The sequence below is a fragment of the Aptenodytes forsteri genome, unplaced genomic scaffold (genome assembly GCF_000699145.1).
Source record: "Aptenodytes forsteri isolate BGI_AS27 unplaced genomic scaffold, ASM69914v1 Scaffold96, whole genome shotgun sequence".
NCBI classification, from domain to species: domain Eukaryota; kingdom Metazoa; phylum Chordata; class Aves; order Sphenisciformes; family Spheniscidae; genus Aptenodytes; species Aptenodytes forsteri.
In genome coordinates, this window is record NW_008795029.1 from 7,410,278 (window position 1) to 7,430,655 (window position 20,378).

The 20,378-nt window shown below is 42.3% G+C and overlaps 1 long non-coding RNA gene across 1 annotated transcript in view; it reads left to right on the forward strand.

The window, feature by feature from the left end:
* Positions 1 to 8,586, forward strand: part of LOC109279375 — a 23,084-nt gene extending 14,498 nt beyond the window's left edge. The window contains exon 3 of the long non-coding RNA XR_002086138.1: positions 8,491 to 8,586. This is a non-coding gene — a long non-coding RNA (uncharacterized LOC109279375). The remainder of the gene's footprint in view (positions 1 to 8,490) is intronic.
* The last annotated feature ends 11,792 nt before the right edge of the window (positions 8,587 to 20,378 follow it).

Below are 20,378 nucleotides of genomic sequence, written 5' to 3' on the forward strand. Positions count from 1 at the left end.
GTGCCCGACCGGCTGTTTCAGGGTGGGCTGAATGTCTGTGGGGGGTCCGGCGAGCCGGCCAGCCCTCACCGACCCCCGAGGGCATGCGAGCACCTGGCACAGACGGGCTGGCCCTCATGGTGGCCTCCTGTGTGGCCTCCTTTGGGGCACCTCCCCGAGGCTTGAGCTAACCCAGTTTTCTCTGTTACCAACCCACTTCCTTGAGCCGCCACAGCTGAGTTCCCCTTCAGGCTGTGATCCTGGGGCGGCCGAGTTGGCTGCAGCGCTGCGTGGATGCCAGTTTTCCCTCAGGCTGCCCTCATGGCAAGCCCTGACCCAGCTGATCTTGCCAAGCATGAGAGCCCTGTGGCCAGCTCAGCGTGCTGGCTTTGCCACGGTGAGGGGCTAATGCCCGTTTGGCAGCTCGGTGGGAGCAGAGATGTTTCATGTCTTCAAATAACCAGATCCTACCCATGCACTGCGGTGCGTCCAGGACGTGCCAGACGTAACTGCACGTGCCCTGGGGACCTGTGTAGCACAAGTGAAACCAGTCCTTGGTGAATCTGGCACCCACTCATGAAGTAAGTACAGGGACCCTCACTTCTGTCTGGTATTTACCAGAACAGACATGTGAATGCCTGGTGCCACCATTCCCATATTCCATCACCTGAAGTTGCTCAACCTTTCTATTTGGAGCAGAGCTTTGTTTGCTTTCCATCATGTGAGAGTTTACTTTTTATCTGTTTTGGTCAGCTGTCCCTCCCACTGTGCCAGGGTATTGCTTTTTCAAACTGTTGCTCAAACAATAGTTTCTTCCTTCAGGTTTTGGGTAGTAACTCTACATAGTCCCCATTCTTTAGTTTGATGGTGAAATTAAACGTGTTCAAACATAGAAATGCAAATTTTTCCAGACAGGGAGAAGTTTCTCTGGAATTGTTTCCTTGTCCATAGTTTTCAATTCAGTGTCTTCTCCTCCTTGAGTTTGCCTTCACCTCCTTCATTTTGGTTCCCATAAGCTTACTTTTAGTCACTCCTCAGAGACATGACTGTAGGGTACTTAGAGTGATTGCTTATCCCCATCTCTGCTTTTATTCAAGATCCATATGCATTAACTTTATTTACATTCCAGTTGAAGTAAATGTACATTTTAATATGAGTTATAAAAATGTAAAAAGAAACTTCACCTTGGGGTTTGAACAACTCCCAAACCAATGTGAAGGGACTGTCAGCCTGTTAAGGGTTTGGAAAAATGCGGGAAGGCATGTTTTAACTTACTAAATGGTAGAGGAGATCCTCTGTTCCAGACTCACAGAACCATTACTGTTTCCCAAGTGGGAAGCTCGGGCTTTTTTGGGTAGAAGGGCTAGTTTGCTTCCCTCTTGGTTTCATTAACACTAATTAAAGGAAAGAAGGGATTCTCATACTGGGCTTCTTCCATGTTGACAATATCAGGATGAAAAGCTGGACTGAGCCACGGAGCCCTCAGAGAGGAACGCTGTGAAATGTTTACCAGCTTATCCGACAATATAAAGGGGGAGAAGCCCCTTTATGAGCTGGATGGGTACATTTTTATTCCTGTTGCTGTGTGTGCTTATATGCCTTTGCAAACTCTCATGTCTATTTTAGCTGCGCTAAATGCTTTTATCTGCTTTTGCCTTCACTGTTTTTGAGTCAAGGGTGATGTTAAGGTGACTGGCTAAATTAGGGGAACTTCATAGGCCATAGCAATCTTAAGAACAAAGATATTAGAGTGGTCTAAGTGTTTATCTGCCCAATACTTTGTTCCACAATATCCAAAGGATAACAGCAATGCTTTCAATTAAGCTGCACAAAGTTTAAAAGTTGGTGACACCAGGGGGGTCAGAGAAAGAAGTGTCTCCCGGTAGCTGTCAATGACCAGGAAAGCTCTCCACCATGTAGCAAGAGAATAGGGAGCATGCCAGAAACCCAGCAGTCTCAAGGAAGAGCAATGCTTATATATTGGATGTATATAATACTTGTTAAGTGTTGAAGATAAAATGGTCATTTGTAGAATCTGGCACACATCACTATTTCCATAATTCTGATATCCCATATCTGTCATGACCACACTTTTAAAGTAAAAACCCAAAGCACTCTCTGGTGCTCATTTTAGAGAAACTAATCACTCTGAACCAAAAGTACACTTTGAAAAGAACGCACGCAAGTGTCAGCACTGCCAAGTTGTGATTCAGTAGCAAAGTATGCATGTTTCTCAGAGTAGAGGATGTTTCCTAGAGTTTCCTAAGTGTGTTGTGGATGAATTGATCATGAAACATCTGGTAAGACTCTAGTTAAGAGAGGAGTAATTTTGCGAATTTCTGTTCTCGTTCCACTGTAGGGCTGTTTTCCCAAGTGAGTTTTACAACCCAACCAGTTACCTCAATTACACAGTCGACTGTGTCAGTGTACCTAGGCACTGAGTTCATACGTAATTGGGAAAAGCCTATCATTGCTTCCAGCTGCAGGGCTCTGAGGCATGTTTCAGGGCTCAGACGCCTGGGCCAATGCCAGGTTGCTGCTGGCAAGACTGCATTGTTCAGGAATCAGTCAGCACCAAGAAGCCAGACAGAGGTTTGTGTCCTTCAGTATCCTGAAGTAACTGGCCAGGGTGAACTTCAGAGCAACACAGTAAGTTGTTCCAGTTGGCCCTGCAAGGTACAGCTCCTGGCATATTGATCACTGATGTTGGAAGCGATGACTATGTCATGCTAGTTAATTCAAAGGCAGTCTGGTAATTCCACTGAAGTTCTCCACAGGGCTCTTTGGACTTGTAGTTTAATATAGATTAATGTGGAAAGCAAGCAAGAAACACAAATTTATGCCAAAGAGCCTATTTATACTGAGTTAAATCTTGCTACAGCTTGCTGCAGCACCAAAAGCTATAGATCTTTGAAAACACAAACCAGTTCTGAGTCTCCTACAGTCTGACCACACCTGTTTTAGCACAACAACAGAGCTTGTGCCCACCAAGATTCTCATTCCAGAAAATCTTAAATCTGGGGGTGGTTGATCTTCTGGTCAGCCAAGTCCAAAGTCCAAATCAAAACTGAGTAGCTATATACCCTACCAGATCCCTTCCCTTAATGCCTTATACAAAGCTCTATCTTCTTGGAGAGGACAGGGTAGCAACAGAAGCATAAGGACACAGACATCACCTTGCACTCATAATAGTGCTTTTAGTGTTACTCCTTCAAAGGCACGTCAGACCTATTTTGTACACATGGCGGTAACCTGAGACATGTTTTCATTTATTGAGGCTTGTTCAGTCACACTGTCCAGCATTTCCACACAAAAGAGAGAGTTCATATTTGATCAGGTATATCCATATGCACTTAAAGCAAATTAATACTGGATAGAGCAACTGATCTCACATTGACATTTTAAGTAAGTGAAAAACCTGAAATACCAGTTATCTCAAAAGACAGCTTTTGCAATTGGAATCTCATTTAAAATAAAAACAGATGTTTAATTTTTCTTTTTAAAAAAGCTAGAAGATCTTTCATCAGTTCTACATGTTTCCATGTGCAATTGCAACTTAAGTGGAGGAGGTCTCTGCAGTTGTGTGACTGCCACTGCAACACTTAACCAGGAATGCGTGCTAGGAGCACCCTTCTCCTCCTGTCTACCCAGAATCACTGTGCATTTCTTTACAGGATGCTTCTCTTCTATCTTTTCTGTGACTCTTTTCCATGCCTCCTGAGAGCAATGCTGACCGTTGTTGGGGATTTTTCCTTTTTGCCTTCAGCACACAGAAGCTCTGTAGCCTTGTTAATTTCCAGTGTGACTAAGCAGCTCCAAAAGCCCGCTTTTTTGGCTTTACCACATTACTGCTTAAGTAAATCAGCCGTGCTTGTATTACCGACATTACCTGAATAGTTCTGGTTTGAACTGAAGCAGTTCTCAAGGCAGATCCCGGAATGGCTTCAAGGTTATTACTGGTCTCCTTAGGACTTCTTGAGGTGGAGACAGTATGTTGGCACTAACAATACTCATCAGAGCCAAAGCAAGTGACAGCTTCACTAGCCAGTAGTTGAGTCATTGAAATGAAAATCAAGTTTCACAACTTGGTATCTCTGCCTGACACACAGCCACCTCAAGATCTTATCCTGTTTTGTGAGTTAGAGCTCTTGGAGTCAGCAGAAGTGCAACTGAAATGGCTGTAATTAATTTGCAGTGAGGACTGTAAGATGGATGCAGTGGTTTATTCCTCATATATATCTAGAATGAGTTTAAAAGGTCCTTGTCTGTAATGACTACGATCTGTCTGCTGTTATCGTGGAGCGGCTCTCTAACTTCTGCTTTTGCAATTTGCTGTGTACAATGTGCGCTCAGAAATTATTCCTAAATGTTGTACAATAAAGGGCAACATGCTGAAAAGGAACCTGGAACTGCGAGCAAAGGAATTCTAGATTTAGCCTTCTCATTCAGCCAGAAAGGGACAGCACACAATAAAATCTGGACAAACTGTACAACAGCTGCATGTCTATAATCAGATTATCCAGTGCCTTGCTAGAATACCACTAAAATTACACAAACAAAAGCAACAAGTAAGCTGGAGTAACAAAGTGGTTCGAGGAAGCCCATACAAGAATATTCTTTAAATTGCTAGGAGGGCACAAAAAGGCTGCACACAATTACAGCTGACGCTGAAATATGGTGACTGAAAAAGAAAGAATCTTTAGGAGCAGTAACTTGCAGTGGATTGAATTTTGAAAAATAAACCTCTATCTCAGGTTACACTAGGGTATATGGGCGTTTTCACCCTAGATTAGAAGGAAGAATTAGTTGCCCTAGAAGCACTGTAGAAATGACTGTACTGCTGCTTTCTCCTACCGCCTGTAAAAGCTCAGAACAGCATGAGACACAGGAAACAAAATACAGAGCTACTTGTGCCTGAGCTATGACATTCTTTGCAGCAAAAAAGCAAGAAAATCAAAGTAGCAGATGTATGGAAGACAATGCTCATGATAAAATAAGATCATTAATTATCTACAGCAGTTGATTTCCCATGACTGGAGCATGAACCCTTTGCCTTTGGAGAGTAATTTACTGTCTTTCATAGGGCTGAGCTCTAACTGGCTGAACATGAATCACTGTGCTAAGTGCTGCCTCAAATGCTTCCAGAGACTAGGCAGAATACTTTGATTAATATTTTGCCAAGCAGTCGATTTTTTGTCTGCTGTGAGCATGTTTAGGGATCCTAGGCTGGCATTGTCACTGAGTTCTTGCAGAAGCTTTGATTTTCCTATTTTCTCGCCTTGTTTTTGCTGAAGTGTCATAACAAATAAGCAGTACTGCCATTGTTAGTAGTTTTTAATTGATTAGTCGTCAGAAGCTTTGCGCAAAAACTGAATTGGGATCCGATGCTAGCCTAATTGCAAGGAAGTCTTAGGAAAAGCCCAAGAAATCTGGAGTGGTGAACACAGCTGGAATTACAACATGCTCCCTCACTCAAAAATTTTATATTCTCAGGCTGCTTGGGGAAATGGCTCATAAATTATGCTTATTACTAGATTTTTATTTCGCTATTAATAACACCTATCCACTATTCTTTAGTACATGTTGTAAAGTCCAAAATACGGTTCGTGACACAGCGATTTTTCTTCCTAACCAGTGTGTACCCACCCTACCATAAACCTAGGTTGCAAAAAGAGGAGCCAAAGGCAAAGAGGAAGAGTCAGATTAGAAATAAGAAGTAGAAACTGGATTTCAGTCATCTAATTAGCAGTACATGTGTAGGGAAATGAACAAAACCACTTTAAATAGAAGACTGCTATGGCTGTGTCATGCCATAGCTTTTGCTCAGTGCCGGCATATTAGGTCTAATTAAGATTGATCCACCTCAAAAATGGACAGATTTGAAGCCTACGAGGCAGATTTTCATTCCTGTTCCCACATATAAACAAAAGCTTACCTATGACAGAGCCCCCCCGTGACATCTCTGTCATTCATTGTAGCACACTGATCGGGACACACCTATTTTCTCAGTAGGCTTTTTAGTCATCAGCAGCGTTCATAACACATAACACTACCCAGATGGTTTTGCTTCTTTCCTTTTCCTTCCACATGTCCTTCAAACACAAACATTAGCTCAGACTTTGTAAGAGTAACCTTGCAATTCTCTCTCGTCTTACCCCAAGGAGACCAACTCATTACAGCACAACAGCTACTCCTAAATCCTATCCTTGTCTTACAGCCCTCAGCAGAAAGTAAAACAGTCTCCAGCTTTCTTGCTGCCAAGGTGTCAGTGTCCCCCTGCCACACTCCTCTCCTTAGATTTTCCTTCTGCCCATTCCCTAGCCGTACATGTCACACTCCTCCTTATAACCCTCCTTTCAGAGCAAGCTCTTCAGGACTTTCAGCTCCCAGGTCTCTCAGGCTTTCGCAAAGCCTGACTTGAGCACTTAGGACAGAGTTCATCTCAGCAGATGATCCATCTGTAGTCAACAAGAGTCGTGGGGAGCAGTCCTCTGACCTGCTCCCCTCTGTCCACTTGAAAATTATCTCAGCCATAGAAATCTGTCTGTACTGTGGATGTCTATACTGGAGAAGATTAATCCAGTCCTCAGACCTGCCTGAACAGCCTGCAGCACTTCTAATACACTTTATGCATTTCTAATTAATTATTTATTTTATGATAATTCCTGTTATTGGATCATGTTACAGAAAAGAAGGAAGACAGTTTCCCTCATGGGCTGCATTACGTTTTGAACTAATAATTTCTTGTTGCTTCCAAAAGTACCTGCAGGAGGTTTTGTTTGTTCTGCACTGAAACTTTCCATTGCCTGAAGAGCTAGTGTTCTCCTCAGCCAAAAGAAAGCAAACAGTAATGTGGAATACAGAAGTAGTTCATGAGCTGGTTTTCTGTCAGTGGAACCTTTAAAAATGAGTTGGCAAGTGCTGACAGTGGTATTAAGCAATCCCAGCTCCCACTAGCATTATGCTTTCTCCCTTGGAGACATTCATTCTGTGTGTTTTTATTGCTATAAAACACAACTGGATCACAGCTATAAATTGGCATTTTGGAGACGGGGGAAAAAACCAAGAAAAATAAAAAAAAATAACAGGAAAAAACCCAATATCGTTATTTTCAACAGCCACAGAGAACTCTTCTGCTGAATTTCATTAAAATTTCTTCATTTTTCCTATTGGCAGTAACTCAAGGACTATCTTGTCATGGGAGTAGAAGAAAAAATATTGTGTGTATCCTTTTGCCCAGCTAGTCACCTCTGTTCCCATGGTCCTTGCTTAACTGTGTTAGCAACTGACCTGTGATATGAAAGTTACGGTAAAATACTGGTGCTGTGTTCACTGAGTTATTGGGCTACGGATAATATTTTGCCTGGATTTTGGTAATCAAAACCAGCTGTCCACCCACAGTAAATTCAGCTGCAGATGGCACAGTAAGCTGCTGTGTTCTAAAATAAATGAAGTTCATTTTGCAATTCTTTGAATTCAAAGGCTTTCCTTCTCTGGATTTCCATGTGCTCTTTTTGTCCTCTGTCTTTTCTCTAGATTGCATGTGAGTACCCAAAGAGATGGGTACTATAGTGGTCATGGTCATGATCTGTGGGGGTTACCTGACCCACGGGTGTGTAAAGATGGTGACCGTGGGGTTCTCAGGATAATGCAGTACACAAGGACACAGAGGTCAGGGTTTCTGAGAATTTCTTTGTTACACATTACTACAAAACTACTATTAGTAAAAACAAATAAATATAAATATAAATATAAATATAAATATAAATATGAATGTAAGTACAAATATATGCTACAAGTCACTACAAAATTGCCACTATGAAAGCAAGTATATATATATTACAAGGGTAAAGCAAATATATGTATATTAAAAGTTATTGCAGAATTCCAACTGGTGAAGCAAGTATATACTTATGAACCTTTACCTGCGTGCACACTTATAAATATATTAGGCAAGGTGTTTCCAGTATGACACTCACCAAACCACTCACAAGAGTGGGGCTAATTGACGATGAAAGAAGTCTCACTTCAAAGATGGTCCACATCATGGAGTCCGGAGTCAGCTAGGTGTCCCCAGCAAGGGTCCGGTCTGTCCAGAAGATCTCTTGCAGAGAAGCTCATTTTGGGTAGTTAGCAAGTTACTTTTTATATGTTTTTGGCATAAATACCTTTTTCGTAGATACATAAGTGGGTGTAGGACACCAGGTCCTGGAATAGTTGTTGCTGACTCCTGTTTTCCTGGAAGGTCAGTTCGTTGTCACAGTTTCTTTGTCCTGCACCCATCAAGGGTTTCTTTGTCCTGCCAACTACTCCCCATCAAGGAGGTTTGGGCTGAGCTTATCAGGGGCTGAGCTTATTAGGGATGTCTTGGGACTCTAAGGAGATATCCTTCTTTGTCGGTATGTTTACTGGGTGCCCTTGTGGTCAGCTAGTCGACTGTCAAAACTTCCATTCTTCTGTGTGTGGAGTAGAGAGAGGAGCACACAAAGGCAAAAGGTGTAAGAGGTAGAGCGTGAGGGATGCCCCCACTCTGACTGGGTGAGCAGTACTTTGGTTCAGGCATCACTGACAAGGAGGCCTGGCTGAAATCAGCCCTGCTGTGCAAACCTTGAGAACTGTGCTAGGCCTTAACTTCTCAGGGGCTGAGGAGTCTAGGCCATGTCTTACCAGAAGCTAACAGTACCAGCCTGAGCTGGGACTAGAGAAAACTAAAAAATGCCACAGCTGCACTCCTGCACATACACCAAACGGGGGGGGTTGACTATGAGTCAACCACTTTACGCTATAAATATCTGTAGCCCCCCCTGAGCCCATTGAGCTCTCCTGTACAGCAGCAGGCTGCACGGCAGTGACGTCCCCTTGAGCAGGGACACCTCTCAAGGTTACTCCTTGAGGCTGAGAGACCCCTGACCCGGCATCTAATATCTAGAACGAGGTAAGCAACATTTTACATTAGTCCTAAAAGTATATTGTATGCTAGCAACATTTATATATCCAGCTATAGCTTCATTGTTAGAAATGTAGTAAGTAGTAGAGTGTTTGACCACCATCTAAATTATCATTTAAATCATCATTTAAATCATTGTCAAATCATTATTAAATCATTGTTTAATTACCATTTAATTATTGCTTACTCACCATTTGATTACCATTTACTTTTCATTCTATCATCGATTAATTATCATTGGATCATGGTTTAATCATTAATAAACCCCTTTTACTTAACCCCACAACAATGACTTCTCTTAATAATTCACTTGTGACAAGGTGGCACTTAGTCTGCACTAGGGAGATGAAACCATAGAATCATAGAATCATAGAATCATTAAGGTTGGAAAAGACCTCTAAGATCATCGAGTCCAACCGTCAACCCAACACCACCAGGCCCACTAAAAAACTCCTCCGCCAGCTCCCTCAGCACTCTCGGGTGGATCCCATCTGGCCCCATAGACTTGTGAGCATCCAGGTGGCGTAGCAGGTCGTTGACTGCTATCCAGTTATAAACCAGTTATAAAGCCTCTCCAGCAAGAAGATCAGAAGATTTCTTTGAGTATATCTAATGCTACATCTTATGGTTCCGGCCAGGACCATCCTCCAGACCAGCTTCCCAGTCTGTGGAGACCTTAACCATGTCAAGTGTGGTGTCTTACACAGATGAAGGGCATCATCCAGAGCACACAAGACCAAGCATGCACAGTACGTTCAGATGCTCCTAGGTAAACTCAGAGGGATATCTAGGGGCTGTCCAGAATGACAGAATGATGGACAAATGAATTGAGAGAGTGTGCTGTGCTCATGGCCTTTCCTGATACATCTCTTTCAGAGCTTTGTAGATATACTCTTTTTGCTAATACACTCCCAAAGTGTCATTTGCAACCAGCCAGCAATGGTTAGACTCTTTTTCAAGAGTGTTTAATAACCAGTCAGAGATAGTTCGACCTAAACTGGTGTGCTATTGTGGATACCAACAACCGCAAACAGTCCCATTGCGTTTCTCAATCCTCTCCCGTGGTAAGTGACTTTTCAAAATCTCTTGGATGGCTCTGGTGGCAGCTGAGAGCTGGGAACCATGAAAAGGGGTATCCATGCTACCTTGCCCCCAAAACATGTCCCAAACTAGCATGGTCCGCAAAGATGAAGAGTAGTTCTAAATTTTCAGCAGCTCATGTGCCTGGTTTAAACAAGTCATTGTCTGATGGGAGTAAATTACGTGTAATGGATGTCTTCTGCTAATGCTTTTAGGAGGAAAATTAATGTGATAGATAAATAGTATTTGGCTAAAAAAAGCAAATGCTGAAGATGATTCACTTGAGCAAAGAGGTAAGGAAAGTGGGAACCATTTGGGGCTGTCTTAGGCTGTGGTTTCCTGAGAAGTGCTGGCTTTGATTTTGCTGTTTTATATTTTAAAATAGCAGAGCCCCTAAGAAACATCCTGAGCCAGAAGAAATCTGTGTTGTTAATGCCAAGCTTTTCTTTCAATGAGCCAGACAGAGGCTTCTTACCTCTTTATAGTAAATCAGACTAAATACAAAATCTGTGGGTTTATTTCTATGTCCTGGCATTCAACGTAGTAAAACAACTAACCAGCTTAATATTTAATGTTGGTGAACTTACAGGGTTAAGGTTAAACTCAAGAACATATCTTATACTAAACTATTTTCTTCTCTTCATGGTATATCAAGTCAGTTCACGCCCCAAGTAAAGTACCAGGTTCTTATATTGTACAAGTTTTAGAAACAAAAGAGAACATACAACCCGTATGCATCCTGAGTTCAAGTAATTCATAGTGACAACAGGTGAAAATCCTTCAAATAATTTGACTTGTCTCCACTGCAGCTGCAGCTTTTTTTTCATGAGATGTCAGGCACAGGAAAGGGTGATAGTGTAAGAAGGCTGTTGCCAGCCTTCCTGTGTCCCAGCATCCTATCGGAAGAAACAGCTTCCTCTGAAACACCCAGACCTTTCTGCCGCACAGTGCAGAGCTTAAGTCAACACTGTAGAAAGTAACAGTTAGAGATTCAAGTGCTGGAGTCCCCTTAATTATGCAGCTTTCTGATTCTAGTGCCCCTTGTCTTTTTAACAGGGCTTTACCATTGTATGTATTATTTATGATCATCATTTTTATAATACTGCATCCCAGTCATGTTTTGTCCCATTATGCAAAGCAATGGGCAAACAGCTGTGATGTACACCTTTGCCCAAAAGAGCATGGAATACATGTAGAATTAAAGGTGTTAGCAAGAAATTTTTATATGGGAGGACAAAGATGGCAATAACAATAAATGAGGATGCTCTTTATGGTCTTCCAAGGGAGACAATGCAGTTTGTTCCAGGCCCCCTGATCTGAGATAAATCTGTTTATGTTTTGATAATTTTAATTCTATAGAAAGTATTACTTCTCAACCTTTGTCTTAGACCTTCGAAGCTCACCAGATCAGCCAGATTTGTATAAAGAAGAGGAAAATTTGAGCAGGACCTGCATGGACAGTCAGAGACAGCACTTTGAAAAAGATGGTATTATGGTGCTGAGTGAATGGCGAGAAGAGAGTTTGTATCAGCAGGGAGAAAGGAGTGGAAGAAAGGAGGATGGGCTAGATTTCTGGGGCCGCATCAAGAAGAAAGATTAAGAAAAGTGAAGTGAAATATCATTACAAGTTATAGCAAGGCTGTGCCTGCAAGTGGAGAAAAGTTTCCTCATGATCCCCTGCAAAAGAGCAACCAAAAGTTTTAAGAACAAGTTTGTGACAAATGTTTGAGCTGGAATCCTAATTCAAATGCGACATTCAAATGTCATCGGGCTGCTGTGGCAGGGGGGTGGAGCGGTACGAACAGCAGCTGCAGCTTTGACTCAGAGGTTAATCACTGTTTTACAAGTGAGTGTAGCTGGAGAGTGAGAAACATGTCACTGAGCTTTGCTACTCTTTCCATTTCTTGTTCACTTCAAGGCAACTGAGCTCTCTGGATTTGGGGGGCAGGGTGTTATTATTTGTCTACATGAAGTATCAAAAATCTGTTAAAAAATCAGGGGGACTGAGTGGGCGCAAATATTGTTTGAGGGGGCCTGACCTTATTTACAGGATCCAAAGCAGCTTAAAGGAGGTCGTCATTGACGTGAATTTGTTCGGAGGTTTTTTGTCTTTCCTTTAGCAAAGAAAGCTTGCAACAGGATGTAACCTCGTAACCTCAAATCAGCTAGTTGCTTTCTTTCATTCAACAATAATCGCTATCTTTTACTACTGTTATGAAATCAACTTTTGCTGATTTAACTCTTTTTGCAAGACTCAGTAATGAATTCAGAGCCACCTCATTCACCATTGCTCACAGCAGCCTTGATGTTTCTCCAGCTCAAAGCAACCACACTGAGATGAAGAAGGTCCAGGCCTGTGAGATTGATCAATATAACCAGTTTAGGAGAACAATAGAAGAGAGTGCGCAAGCCACTTCAAGGCTTTGTCCTTTGGGGCATTCCCTAAAACTGGTGCTAAATCACTGTCTGAGACGGTGGTAGCTTAGACAATGCAGATGACCAGAATATCTGATAGAAGAGGAGGCACAAAATCTGGATTAGGGACTACCATTTACCTAGTATCAAACTGGTAGTTTGACCTGATGGTAGTTTAAGCTGTTAAACTGGTAATATAAACCTCTCATGAGTACTAAGCATGGAGTTTGAAAGTGAGTTAAAATGGACAAAGCAGCTGTGGTTTTTTAATGCTTGTTTGACATGCATGAAAATATTCAACTTACTGTAATGACTGGTTGCCCCCCACACCCCCTCTGGCCCCACCGGGTCTCTGGGCACTCTTTGGAGAGCTGGGAAGGTTATACCATGGGAGGAAACATCTCTTCCATCCCTGGAGCAAATGGGAGAGGCAGTTATGAGCTCTGAATGCTCCCAGCCTCCCTTATGCCGCCAGGTGATGAGCGAGCTTCATGTCCTCCTGATTTCGGTTTCTTGCTCTTCAGCAGAAGCCTGAAGGAGGGAAGAGAAGTCAGGCCACAGCACTGTGCTGGTTTTTTTTTTTTTTCTTAAACTGGACATGCCGAGAGTGGAAATTCACATTACATGCAGGCAAGCTGGAAACAATAATTTTTGTTCACATGATTCAACAGTAAGCGCTCTCTTTATTACCCTGCCCTTCCTTTGTGCGGTGTTTGTGCTGTGTTGCTCGGCAGTGTTGCAGGGAACGGTTTCAGAATGATGACGTACTTGGGAGAAGAGGCAAATCAGGCGAAGGATACAAGGGAAAGGACAGAGCTAAAGGAAAGAAGCCAAATCTGTACTTTAGATAAGCTGTCTCAGACATAGATCTCATTGTAGAACAGACCTTGTCTCATTTTTAGAAAGTTAACGCACAGGTCCAACAAGTTACAAAACTGGTATTTTCCCTTGTTGTTTCACTTAGCAGAAACTTCTCAAAGCTTGTTTTGCTTTCTTCAAGAGCAGCTTTTCAAGGACATGTTTCAGTTTACTGAAAACATTACAAATCTGACACATACTTCTGTGCCGACTGGGTGAGGTTGCTTATGGATGCTCAAATGCAAGTGGTGGGGAGGGGAAGGAGCATGGTTAGCAGGCTTGGAGGAGGCCCTCTGCCCCTCCAGGGGTTTCTGTGCCTGGTACGTTCCTCCTCTGGACCGCCCCATGACCTTTGCTGTATGTACCAGCCGTTAACCTCAGAGATACGGTTATTAGGAAATCCAGAGTAGAGAATGGAAAAGAAAAAACATAACCAAAGCAGAGTGGCCTTGACAGACTGCTCCGAAGGAGCTACAGTTTAGGGCAGCTTTCAGAGGCACCCTAAGATGTGGGAGAAAATAGCCTGTGGCCCCAGCTGGCCTTGGACAGAGCAGTCGCAGGCTGTCTCCTCACCTTCCTTGCACTGGTATCTACAGCAGTTAGGATCCAGAATTTTCTAGGTTTTCTGGAAAGGGATGGCATCAATGACTTATGAAGAGGATGTTGCGATAATGTAGCACTTCCTCTCTCATGGCACAGAAAGCAAGCTCCCGGAGCATAGACAGAAATCAGATGAAACATCCTAAAAGAAAACTATGCAAAGGCCTTAGCTGGTAACTCTTAGCGAATATGAGCATGTGTGACATGAAATATGCAATGATTTATGAATTGGCCAAATCCACATAGCACTTCACAGAAATGCAAGCTACATGTCCCCGAAAATACTGTGTTTCAGTTCCTGGCTTTACAGCATGTAGACACAGTGTTTTTCTTCTTTAACCTCATTTTAGAAATTTCTGAATGGATTTGGATGACTTTCCTTTTTTAAAAACAAATTTAGATGACTATGAAGCATAAAAAATCTCTGTCCAAAGGGATAATTTTAACAATATTAAAAAAAGCTCACTGAGAAACTTAGGGAGTGTCTATCAACCCCATCCATGATACTACCTATTAATTACTATTGCTATTGTAACTCCCTTTCTGAAGTCTAATGCCAGCCAGTTATAACAGCTTGAAATAAAACTGGCCAAAACACACTTTATTTACAAATCAGTTGCATATGAAAGATTGATGGGGTTTTCCGTATGTTTTCTTTGCAATGGCTACTTGAAAAACAGTCCTTGAAAAAAATTCCTAGGAAAGCCTGCACTGAAGTAAGCTAGACAGCAATTCTGTTGCTTAAAAACCAGTTGTTTCATCCTGATAAGGCAAGTAGTTGAAGGAGCCTCCCGCAGTACTTTTGGGAACCTACAGTTGTTGCAACGTTGAAGTGGTCACTAGTCTTGTTCAGTAATAATGATTTTCAAAGGAGATTGATTAGACTAAAAACACTGTTTTATTGATTACAAATATTTTTTGAAAACCTAGAAAAAAGCAGACTACAGGGAAAACAGCTCCTCACTGTAAGTGTAAGAGTAATTTTGCACAGAGGTCACTAGAACAGTCTTTGAATTTCTCATTCAAGAGGTTTTCAGCCACAAGTGGAGTTACACAAAGGCAATAATGTCTACTGCATCAAATATAGGGCATAGTAGCAATCAGTGCAGCGCTACAGCAGCTTATACTGCAACTGGAACATTACTCAAAAGGTACCAGCACACTGTGCTTGTACTTCTGTGGTTTGCCAGGCTTCCTGCCTCTCCCTGTAACACTCAATAAAGGAAGACTGTAATAGTCACAAAGCATAAAAGGAGCACCAGCACTTGCAGATGTTGCAATTTTGTTTTCTGTTGAAGAGGTGATTTAATTTTATCAATATTTTTTGTTCCACATTTTCAGATATTTGATAATATTTGGCAGTCTGGGTCAAACAGGATGTTAATTCCCTGGTTGTCTACAACAGATACATGTTAGTTCACATCTATGCTCAACTCTGGGTCCACATATGCAATATGAATGTGACCCATGTGAGGACTAGCAGCTGGGACCTATGGGCAGATGCTCCTTTTCATTCCTAAGGTCATATTTCTCGAGCATCCCCCGTTCTGAAGAGATGGAAACCACCTGTAGTCCCTGAGTTTCATGCATCTCACCTTTGCTTGGCCTTTCCTAGTTTTTATTGCTTAGTTGATAATAGGTCTCTTGATGCTGGGATACCTGAAATACGTAAGTTTTACTGGCAGATTTATGGTGTGTCCTTCTTTTCTTTGTCAGTGTTGCCAGCAGCTATAAAGAGCAAAAATTGCATTCAGCACACAGTCTTGTCCTGACTGAATTTATAGCGTGAACTCGCTATGTTAAAAGAACTTGACTGCAAAGTCAGTGCTGGAAAAAAAATGGTGAGCACAAAAAGAAATCCATGTAGAAACAAGTATTTTCTGAGCTGGGCTTGAATAGAAGACAAGAAATAAAGCATGGGAATGCTCACTGAATTACCAGGGAGAAAAAAATGTCCTGACTACATGATCATTAAAAGAGAGCACCTTCTTTCTTGCCAGTAGAGCCAAAGACTTCTTAGAAGGTAGAATAGTATGTGACCAAATAATTGTAACGCGTGTACAAGGAAAAAAATGTTAAAGACTGCGTAAGCAACTTTAAGCAACAAGTAATTTTGAATCGTTCATTTTGCAATCTTGGTGATGTTGATCTTGATAATATTCTAAGAAGAAAAGGAATGCCCAGCTAGACCATACCAAAATGTCTCATCTGGCCCAGCACTCTGTCTCCAGCAATGGCTGTTGGAGATGCTATTAAGGGACATCATGCAAATCTGGCCACTAGCTACAGTCCATTCTTCTCATATAACCTCGCATCCAGGATTCCTGGGAGCTGTCGGCAATTGCTCTCCCTTGTCCTACCCATCTCCTCCCTTCCTCCTGCCTTGCATTTGGAAAAAGGGCACAGATGTTGCCCCTCTTGTGGGATCACCCTACTCCCAGCACCATGGCAAATGGGTGCCTGCCCATGGGTGGGATGCTACCACCACTGCCCACCTTCCTCTGCTGGGCTTCATGGCACCTCTGGGTTTCTCCGTTGATGCAAGAAGGAGGACTGGCAAAAGAAGGCCCCAGATACACCACTGCCAGTGGCCTTTCACACCCAGGCATCCCCTCGCTCTGTGGCACTATCCAGGTAATGGGGTCAGCATGAGCAGGCCAACTGAGCTGAAACTGCCTGGGGTGGGGAAGCAGGGTCCCTGGGGAGGAGGCTACAAGGGACACCCTAAAGTGAGAGCAAGCTCCTCACAAGGGCAGATGGCTCCGTCCCTTGACCTTTCCTCTTCATGTCTTGCCACCCGGGACCCCTAAGCTGAGACCACTGGCCCAGACCCTGGCAGGCAGTGCAATCCCGTCTTTGGGACAAGCATAAATTACGGGCCCAGGCCCTCTCTGATGGGAGAGGCCTTCTCAACACATCTGATGGGATCCTGACCGTGACCCACAAGAGAGTCCAGCAGGCAGAACCAGTCACGGGGTAACAGTCAGGCAAGAGGGCAACGCCACTGTGGAATTTGAAGGCACGTTGATGTGTTTGCCCAAGAGTATCTAGACCATTAGTCTAATTCCTTTTTGAACGTGCTGGTACTGTCTGCCTCCACAACCACCTGTAGCAAACATTTCCAGAAGGCCGGTACTGACTGTGCAAAGTACTGTCTTTTGTTTAAGCCAAGTGCCAGTTGCAATGACAATCCTCTAATCTTAGTACCGTAAGATTTGGTGAATAAAAGTTCTACATTCATCTTACTCATTGCCTTCAAAATTTTGTAAGCCCCAACAATATCCTTCTTCTCCGCCACCAGCCACCTTCTCTGTAAACCAAAAAGTTTCAGCCTTTTTTCTCCCTTCATGGGACAGCTGCATCATCCCCTTAATCATCATTTTGTGTAGTGCACCTGTATCTTGAAGTAAGGGTACCATACATTGCTCAATTGTTCAAACAATAGTCTGCACAGGTGCCCCAAAGTTTTATATATTGGCAAAATGGTGCTTTCTGTTATATTCTCAATCTATTTAGCTAGGTCTTCTGTTTTCTACTGCACATTGAGGTGATTCCTTCGGAGAACAGTCAATTATTTGTCCAGGATTTCTTGCTTGAGCACTGTAAGTGCCAGTTCTGTGTTCAGAATCATGTAGGCATGGGCTAGATTATTTTTATCTATATGCATTACCTTACATCTACCTACACTGAGATTTATCTGCCTCCTTTTTGCTTACTTTCTCAGTCTTGTGAGATGCACCTAGAGTTTCTTGTCACAGTCTCTATTTTCTTTGATCTCTAACCCCAGCTGCAGTCTCGTTTCATATGTAGTCTCATTCCCTCCTCCTCCTTCAAAACAGACGCCTCCAGTCTCCCTGTCATTTCCATTTCTGGAGGCTCCCACAGTACAGTGGTCCATGAGCTCCTCCCCAGTGGCTGTCATTCCCAGTCTCTCCACTGGACCTCCTCCTTCAAACAATATCTTCACCACACCATCCCTGTATTCTCACCAGTTCCCAGTTTCCGCTTCTCTAATTCTTACACCCATTTCTTTGTCTCCCACTCCCTGTATACCCATCTCCTGTCGAACTCTCCCCACATTGTTTCTTTCTTCCTACAAAAGTGGCTAATACCAGTCTCCCTGTCTAGACAATCTCCATCTCTTTCAAAAACTTCTTCTCTTTAACAGGTTCTCTTTCCTACCCACTTTACCTATTTTCTGTTATTCCTTCAAGCTACTCACCAGAGTATGAACTACTTGCTCCTAATCTAACTTTAACAGGAGTTAGTCCACTTGTGAGTCTTATGCTCCGTGTCCAGCCTGCCTCAGTTCTCCCACTCCCCAGGCACGTCCCTCAACCTCTTCTCTGAGATGCATCACGTCGTACTTTTCTCTGCTCCTTTCCCTCTGGCCCAGGTGTAGTCCCCTGTGCACTTGTGCAGATTGATTCCTGCTGCCTGCTTACCAGCTGCAGGATGGGCACGGACAGCCAAGGAGAGACAGGTTTCCCTCTCTCAGTAGTAGTGTCTAGTTTCATTGTAGGGTAGTAGAGTAAATATAGGGAATGTCCAATATTCTTCCTAGACTGGAGGGTCCTATTGCTTCACAGACTTGTTCTGTCTGCTCAGCAGTAACAGCAGCAAAGCAATGGAGCGTGTTCAGTAAGGCTGAAATCTTCAGAGTTGTAGGTTGCTAAACCTCTGAAGACTCTCCTGAACACTGTATTGTGGGATTTTCCATTTTCTATAAAAGCAGGAATTTGACATTTAACATTTGACATCACCTCCCGTATTTCTCAAATGTATTTTGTAAATGAACTATCAACACTGAATATTTTATGGTATTTTAGTTTCAAAGTTCCTAATTTGTCATAGTGACGAAAACAAGTGGGGCTGGATTAAACAAATTAGAGAAGGAGAATGGGAAGCCAAATCTGATGTAAAAAAGAAGAGGGGAAAAGGAGTATTTGAACTAGTAAAGAATTGAGGATACGAGTGGAGAAATGCCATGTGTGTGTAGCTTGATCAGAGAAGCAAAATAAAACACAGAAGAGAAATAAGCAAGACTAGACAGAAACCAAAAATTGTCTAAAGAAGTTACAGAAAAAGGTATCATTGTAAAAAAACCACCCAAACATTTAAAATTTCATATAAAGTAGCAGCTGAACATATAAAAGATGAAAAAGGTAATTTTATTTTAAGATGATAAAAAGAAAAGGGAAATAACTGAGGTAAAGAGGAGAAAAACAGAACAGAAGGAAGGTGATGGATATAAAAGGAACATTAACGATTCTGGAGCGTTTCAAAGTATTACCGTGAAGTACACAAACTGTAACTTTTTGAGAAGCCACCAAAGGACATGCTTGAAGAGGAAGTGAAGCATGTGCCTTTGTGGTTAGCTGACCCAATTAGTGATGGAAATTGACCTCATTTAGTAACCAGGAGATATGCTTTTATAAATCACTGTCCTAAATATAATCGGTATTTTACACATTTTAACGACATAGCTGTGCCGCTTTTGATGCTCGATTGTGCTTTCTATTGAAGATGGCTTGTTGGGCCATTTTTCTTATACATAGTGCTAAGCAAGCCAGTATTTTTGAATAAGTGCTTACTTCACAAACTCTTTACTAAAAATAATAGACTGTGCTTTCATTAGGTGAAACACTTTGTGTTTCAAAGGACTTACGAAGGAAATTCATTGTTCATTTTGAGTAGGTCAGTCTTGAATAAACAGTTGAGCCAATTTCAAATACAAATGTTTTCTTACTTTAATTTTACAAGAGAGAGCTGTGAAGGATGGCATCACTTAGTCTGAACCCAGGAGGAGAGCAAAAGTCTGCTCAAAAATGTTCAAAAGCTCTTCCTTTGTATACCAGTGAGCACAAGGTTGAAGTTCCATAATTAAAACATAAACTATGACGGTCATTTTAATCTAGAATTTTCTTCCAGAATTACAGCAAACCACATTGGACAATACTTTTAGGTAATCAAATGAGATCATTTTTGTACAATACAAAATCCAGCTGTTCAACAAGGAAGGATTGTGTCCAGGCTATAATAGGCACTACTTAAATCATGCTGTGACATTGCCAGGACTCAACTGGTTTTGGCTAAACCTTGAAACATGTGTCTGAAGTGTCTGTCATCATCCCATCCCTTTTTCATCCTTTTCCTTCCCCACCTTATCTTTTTCCTCTCTCTTTCATGCCTTAGAGTTTATTAACCCATGCATAACTTACAATTTAGAAATACTTATAAACTCCTTAGCAGTTGGAAATTGTCATTTTCACAGTATGAGTGTATCAAATTATGAGCAGCTAAGATTGTTTTGAAGTTTCTTGAGATGGTGTTAGCTCTACCTCTTTGCGCTTATAGAATCATAGAATCATAGAATCATTAAGGTTGGAAGAGACCTCTAAGATCATCGAGTCCAACCATCGACCCAACACCACCAGGCCCACTAAACCATGTCCCTAAGCACCGCATCTACACGTCTTTTAAATACCTCCAGGGATGG